Here is a 6512-nt window from a genome sequence, read left to right as displayed (position 1 = left end):
GAAATTTTAGGCAGCGAGGTCACACATAGCTCTAATAGCAGCTCTTCAACATTCCAGGCAGAAGCTCTGGTTAACAGGACACCTTTCAAAATGAACATATTGTTTAAAAATATTTTCTGGCATATGCACAGCTTATCTTCAGTCATACAGTGGAGATCCTTGAGCAGGGGCAAAGCAACATCTTAACATGCACAGCCGATCAGATCTCCAATGGTCAATCAAATGCCTTACTGGGCAAAAGCCCCACCTGGCACTACCTGTTTTCTAAAAATACTAGGTGGATGCCAGGAAAGGTGTTTGTGCGTAACTATGGCATCCACAGGCTCTACAGTGGGGAAGTCCTGTCTGGAGCACCAGATCCGAAGGTACATGTCTGGTCCACCATAGTCTGCCTCATAAAAATATGTTAGTAGGGTTGTATATTCCTCTGTCACAGAACTCAACATGCTAGACCTCTTTGTTATAGAATGCCCTACCTGCATTGTGCTAAGTTACTCCAGAATGGAGCCAGCCCCCCCCCCCCCCCAAAATGCGTGCTTTAGATGTGGTTGGCCAGTCACTGCATTGGCACTGCTTCCCAGCCAAACCCACCACGAAAGAACCCTTCCCTCACAGGGCGTGGTCATCCTGCCACACAATCTCAAATGTCCCTTGCTACCCCCAGTATTACTTATTAACCCAGGAAATAGCGCAGTACACCAGCTGGCTGGTAGTGAAAACGTCAACAATTAAAGTCAAATAAATAATCTACTATAGCCATGGTGGTGAACCTTTGGTACTCCAGATGTTATGGACTACAATCCCCATCAGCCCCGCCCAGCATGCCCAATTGGCCATGCTGGCAGGGGCTGATGGGATTTGTAGTCCATAACATCTGGAGTGCCAAAGGTTCGCCACCACTGTACTATAGTCTCGAAACTCAGATGTATCTTATTGACATAAGTTCTTAAACTGTTAGTACAATTTTACATAGCAATGTGGTGAGATGAGTCCTAAACATAAAGAGGTATGGTTCATAAGAAGCTAGATTCCTTATTCAGTGCTATATATCTGCTGGTTTAGATATATAGCACTGAATAAGGAATCTAGCTTCTTATGAACCATACCTCTTTATGTTTAGGATTTGTGATGCATCTCACCACATTGCTATGTAAAATTGTACTAACAGTTTAAGAACTTATGTCAATAAGATGCATCTGAGTTTTGAGACTATAGTAGATTATTTATTTGACTATAATTGTTGACGTTTTCACTACCAGCCAGCGTGCTGCGCTATTTCCTGGGTTAATTAGTTTCATGCCGCACACCTGTTTGTGTTCATTTTGTGGTTTAACCCCTAGTATTACGCCCAGCCCATTTTCTGAACCCTGCCCATTCGTTCTACCTGCATAGGAATATGTCTTTGCTGGGCAAGATTGTCTATGATCATACTGTGGCTTCTGCATAGATAAGTGGGTCCCCCAAATATTCCTCAGAGCTCTCAATAGCAGGGTCCAAATTTTAAGAGGCACTGTGTCGCATTTGCAAACTGGCATGGGGTCTTCTCACAACAACAGGGCCAGCTAGGAATGAAACCTTAACAGTAGGGGAATACCCACTGGCCAAAGGATAATATCAAGAGAACCATGTGGTTTTCAGGCCTTAGGCACACCAGTGCCTGACTATGCATGGAGCATGAGGATGTAGGCAGAGCTGTAGTTATGAAGATGCATCTTTGCTGCAGCCGCACCCCCCCCCCCCCCCCGCAACACTCGTCATACCGTTGAGCTGTAGATCAGTAACAATCTTCTTGTTAGCTATGTATCCCACAAGGAAGCTGAGATGTTTGGGGTCCTTAAGCCGAGAAGCCACATTATACAACAGAGTGCCAACTGTCTTGTCAAGAGCTGGGCCAAGAATTCCTCTAGCCTAGAAAGTGGGGGAGGAGGGAAAGAATATGTTAAAAGCCGGTCTGAAGTCTAATCCAATTTTATAATCAGATTATCTTGTACTACATGTGTTTTGCACATGTTAGTGTACGTTAAGCACATTCATGTGCATATATGCACATGAGAGAAAGGGAAGTGAGGAACATGTCTTAGATCAGAAGTGAAAAATGGCTCCTGTAACTGGACCCTCCCCTGCCTCATCCTTATATCACAGTAAGCTGCTGAGTAGCTGCAAAGACAGCCTCCTTCTGTCCCTCCCCAATTTAAATCTGTACTGCAAATAGCCCTCCTTGCCCTGCAGGTTCCCAACAAAATGACACATTTCTGATCACACAGCACTGAAAGCAGTTCATCAGGAATAGCTACAGTTTGCGTGCATTGTGAAAATGCCAGTGAAACATACAATTGCCTGTCTAATACACTAATACATTTCCTTTGTGGTGGTTCAAGCTGCAGTTATTAACAATTCATAAAAGCTCCTTTACATTTCTCTGCCGCAATGTGGGCCAATGATATGCTTTTTGAGAACAGTATGTGAAACAGTCCTCTTCTTTGAACTAATGCCTTTGAAGAAACGTGCACCCTGCTTTTACATACTTATCCCATCCAAGGAAAATAGCAACAAAGCAGGATATCAGCCAACAGCATCCTGCTATTTTGTTTGCTCTCATAGTGCTCTGCTCTAGCACGCACTTTCGCTTTCAGATTCTCAGGACCACGAAGAAAGGAAATTCCAGTCCAGAATAGCGGGGCTGATTTTGATTCGAAAGCAGATATTTCCACAGATGCATAAATTTGAACTGGCTGGATTCCAGGGTTTCTTTTTTAACAATGCAACTTTGAAACATCTTTATGTAGTTTCGACTGGTGAGCCAGATCTGTTGTGTCAATGGGCTTTGGGGGACTCTAGTGATTAGTTGCTTCTATGCCCCATCCAATTCTCACTTTGCAATGTATTGCTGTTGATTTTTAAAAGTGTGTCATTTCCAAATCACTGTGTTTGAACTTCAGTGGGTTTAATGTTAGGGGCCATCAGTACATCAACAGACAGTGAATTCCAAAGTTATTAATCCTTGACTAAAATAGCATTTCTTATAACTGTCCTAATCCTATTTTCACGAATTCCATTGGCTGCCCCTGAATTTTAGCATTATTGGAGAGGAAGAAAATTTCTTCTTTCTTTCTCAATTTTCTCTATCCCATGCCTAATTGTATACGTCCTCTCTTATTTGTCCTTTGTCTTTAAAAACCTCCCCAGACTCTTTAGCCCAGCGGTGGCAAACCTATGGCATGGGTGCCAGAGATGGCACTCAGAGCACTTTCTGTAGGCACACGTGCACAGAGTTCATCGGGGGGGAAAATCACCCACACACACACATACATCTAGGCTAGCCTGGGTACGATCCTTTACCTGGGAGCAAGCTCGGTTGCTGGCAATGGGGTTTGCTTCTGAGTAAACCCTCCTAGGGTCGTGATTCACCCATTCAAAGCGTTGCATGGTTGCTTCACCAAGCTTACTCCCAAGTAACGTGCGCCTCGGAGCCAACCATTTTTTCTAAACTAAAACCTCACTATTCAGGTTAAATTGCCGTGTTGGCACTTGGGGAGAAATAAGTGGGTTTTGGGTTGCAATTTGGGCACTCGGTCTCGAAAAGGTTCGCCCTCGCTGCTTTAGCCCTTCTTTATAGGTAAGATGCTCTAACACCTTTTACATCTTGGTTGCCACCTTCTGCAGTACTCCTATATCTTTAAGATGCAGCAACCAGATCTATATGCAGTACTCTAAATAAGGACACACCATAACTCTGTTCAAGAGCATAAAAGCATAGGACATCTTATTTCTAAAATTCCTTTCCTAACAATCCTTAGTATGTCTGGATTTTTCACCATCACTACCCACTGAGACAAAATTTTACTTCTGTCTAGTACAACTAACACAAGATCTCTTTTCCTCTCAGCCTCATCCAGTTCGAATTCCATCACCATATATTTAAAGTTATGATATCATCGTAAGAGATAGCTAACAAAGCCACTTAAAGCATAATTAAAGTGATATAACCCTCTCGGAAGAGCACATTCTTATACATTTATGGTGCCCTGGAATTAAGTGTCCACACCCTTAAACTGGAAAATAAATTCTATCCATTTTAAAGAAAGGTGACAAAGCAGCTGACTTTACATTGTGTGAAACGATACATAGAAAACTATTCAGAAGTATGTCATGTAGCAAAACTGCCAGCGTTATACTTTGCTGGCAGGGCTCCTGAGCCTCGCATAATATAGACATGAAGAAATCCAACCCCTGCAAGCGAGGGAGAGGCTACATCTGTTGGTTTCCTGCCTGTGATATGGCTCAGTTCGAAGGGACCGGTGAAGCATCGGGGAAGGGAAGGGAAGAAAAGGAGAGGGTGACCTGCACGACAGCCTCGCGAAGCACCGCGGTGAGGGCCTCGTTCCGCAGGGTCTCGCGCGCCTTGCTCTCACTCAGACCGATGCCCATGAAAAGGCTCAACGAGTCCCCTCCATCCGCCGCCATGCTGCTGACAGTCCCTTTACTTCCGCCCGTGGTGGGACACCAGCTTCAATGATCTCCCACCCATCCAATCGGTATGCGGAGGGCTGACGCGTCATGGAACAGGAACCAATAAGAGGCCCCCAGTTCTTCGTCTGACCAATGAAAGGAGTTTGTGGACAGGCGTGGTTTCCCCAGGCAGTGCGACTCAAATGGGAGAGGAGGTAGGGGGCGGGATCTTTGCGTTGCTCCTGGTTGCATTACTGGCAGCCGGTAGGAATAGGCATGTGCTCTCGTTTCCGGCGGGGTTTTTAATTATGCCAGGACAGCACATTGTCTGCGTGAAATTGGATGATGCAACAGTCCCGTCTTGTCTGCAGTTTGGTTGGGGTGGAAGGAGTGGATCGACACTCTCTGGGTCTGACTTTAGAGACTTAATGACTTTCTGTTGCAACATAAGCTTTCATGGACTAGAACTCCCTTTTCAGATGCAGTTTGAATGCACATTGCATCGGATGAACTGATTTAAAGTCACAGTTGTTAACTCCCAATTCCTGGAGATTTGGAGATGGAGTTTGCAGAGGGACCTCAGAGGGACACAGTGTTGTAGAGAGTCCATCCTCCAAACGGATGCTGGATCTCTTCTTCTCTCTTGTTGTGCATTGCAATGTCATACCGTACCCCTTGTCATGGGAAACTGGCCCTTCTGCCTTCTAATGGTAATGGCTTCCCTGTCCCACTTCTCTGATACTTTTAGCCAGGGATATAAATCACTGCCAACCCAGTGCCCCATTTCTTGCATCTGAAGTGAACTCTGATTCATGAAAACAGAAGAAATGTGTTAATTGTTAGACCACTGGCAATCAAACTTTTGTCATGCAATCCCTCAAGATGCTTCACCTTTTGAAAATGGATCGTGATTCTGGATTAAATGGACTGATTCTGGAGCCCACAAAGAAAGACACCTCCTCAATGCAATATGTTCTGAAAACTGGGAAGCACAGATTCAGGTAGAAAGCAAATAGGCTACCTATTTGTGGTGTTATTGCTTTTGCAGTAGATAGGGACATAATGTATACATTCTTCCGCTGATTCATGTTTGCTTGCAACTCATATTGTGAAAAGGGCTGTGTGTTCCAGTTTCAACTCCCCTCCTTTGTTGTTTTGTTTAAACCAAAAGTCAGATTTCTGTTTTTGAACAAAAGTATTTTAATATCTGAGAAGATATTGTATGCTGTCCCCTAAGGTGCTTTTCATAGGGAGACAAGTTAGAGTAGCACAGGGGCAAGAAGGCTGACTATCTCTGCCCCAGCCCGCAGCAGCGGACATTCCGTTTCCTTGTGCCACTAGGCTTTTTCAAAAAATGATAAATGAATATGATTTATATCAACATAATGCTACAATCTGTGTATCATTTTATATGAATTTCCAACTTATCTTTTAAAGCCTCTAGCCCAGTGATGGCGAACCTATGGCCAGAGGTGGCACTTGGAGCCCTCTCTGTGGGCACGCACATACAGAGTTCGTCATGTGGGGGGTGGAAAATCACCCCCCCCACACACACACACACGCATCTAGGCTGGCCTGGGCCACTGAGCACAACGTGCGGGCACCGCAGTGAGCAGGGAGGACTCAGCTCGCGAGCCTGGTGCTTGGTGCCTGTGCTCCAGGTGGTTGTTGCCTGAAGGGGGGGGGGCGCAGAGGAGGCAGAGATGCTAGAGAGGCACAGAGCGGGACTTGCTGCAGGCTAGAGCAGGCTGGCCCCTTCTCGAGCGGGTGGGGCAGAGGAAGAGGGAGCCAACCAGTTTTTTCTAAATTAAAACCTCAGCATTCAGGTTAAATTGCCGGATTGGCACTTTGCGATAAATAAGTGGGGTTTGGGTTGCAATTTGGGCACTCGGTCTCAAAAAGGTTCGCCATCACTGCTCTAGCCCCTTTCATTGCAAATATAAGGGGAAAGGCATATTTTGCAACAGAAGGAGCTAGATGTAGGGATGTCAGGTGGTGGCTAAGCATCCCTGGGAGCTTCAGGGGTGGGACCAAGGGGCAGAAATGACAATGGGCTACAAGCC

The sequence above is a fragment of the Sphaerodactylus townsendi genome, linkage group LG03 (assembly GCF_021028975.2).
Source record: "Sphaerodactylus townsendi isolate TG3544 linkage group LG03, MPM_Stown_v2.3, whole genome shotgun sequence".
NCBI classification, from domain to species: Eukaryota; Metazoa; Chordata; class Lepidosauria; order Squamata; family Sphaerodactylidae; genus Sphaerodactylus; species Sphaerodactylus townsendi.
Note: the sequence above shows the minus strand (reverse complement) of the source record.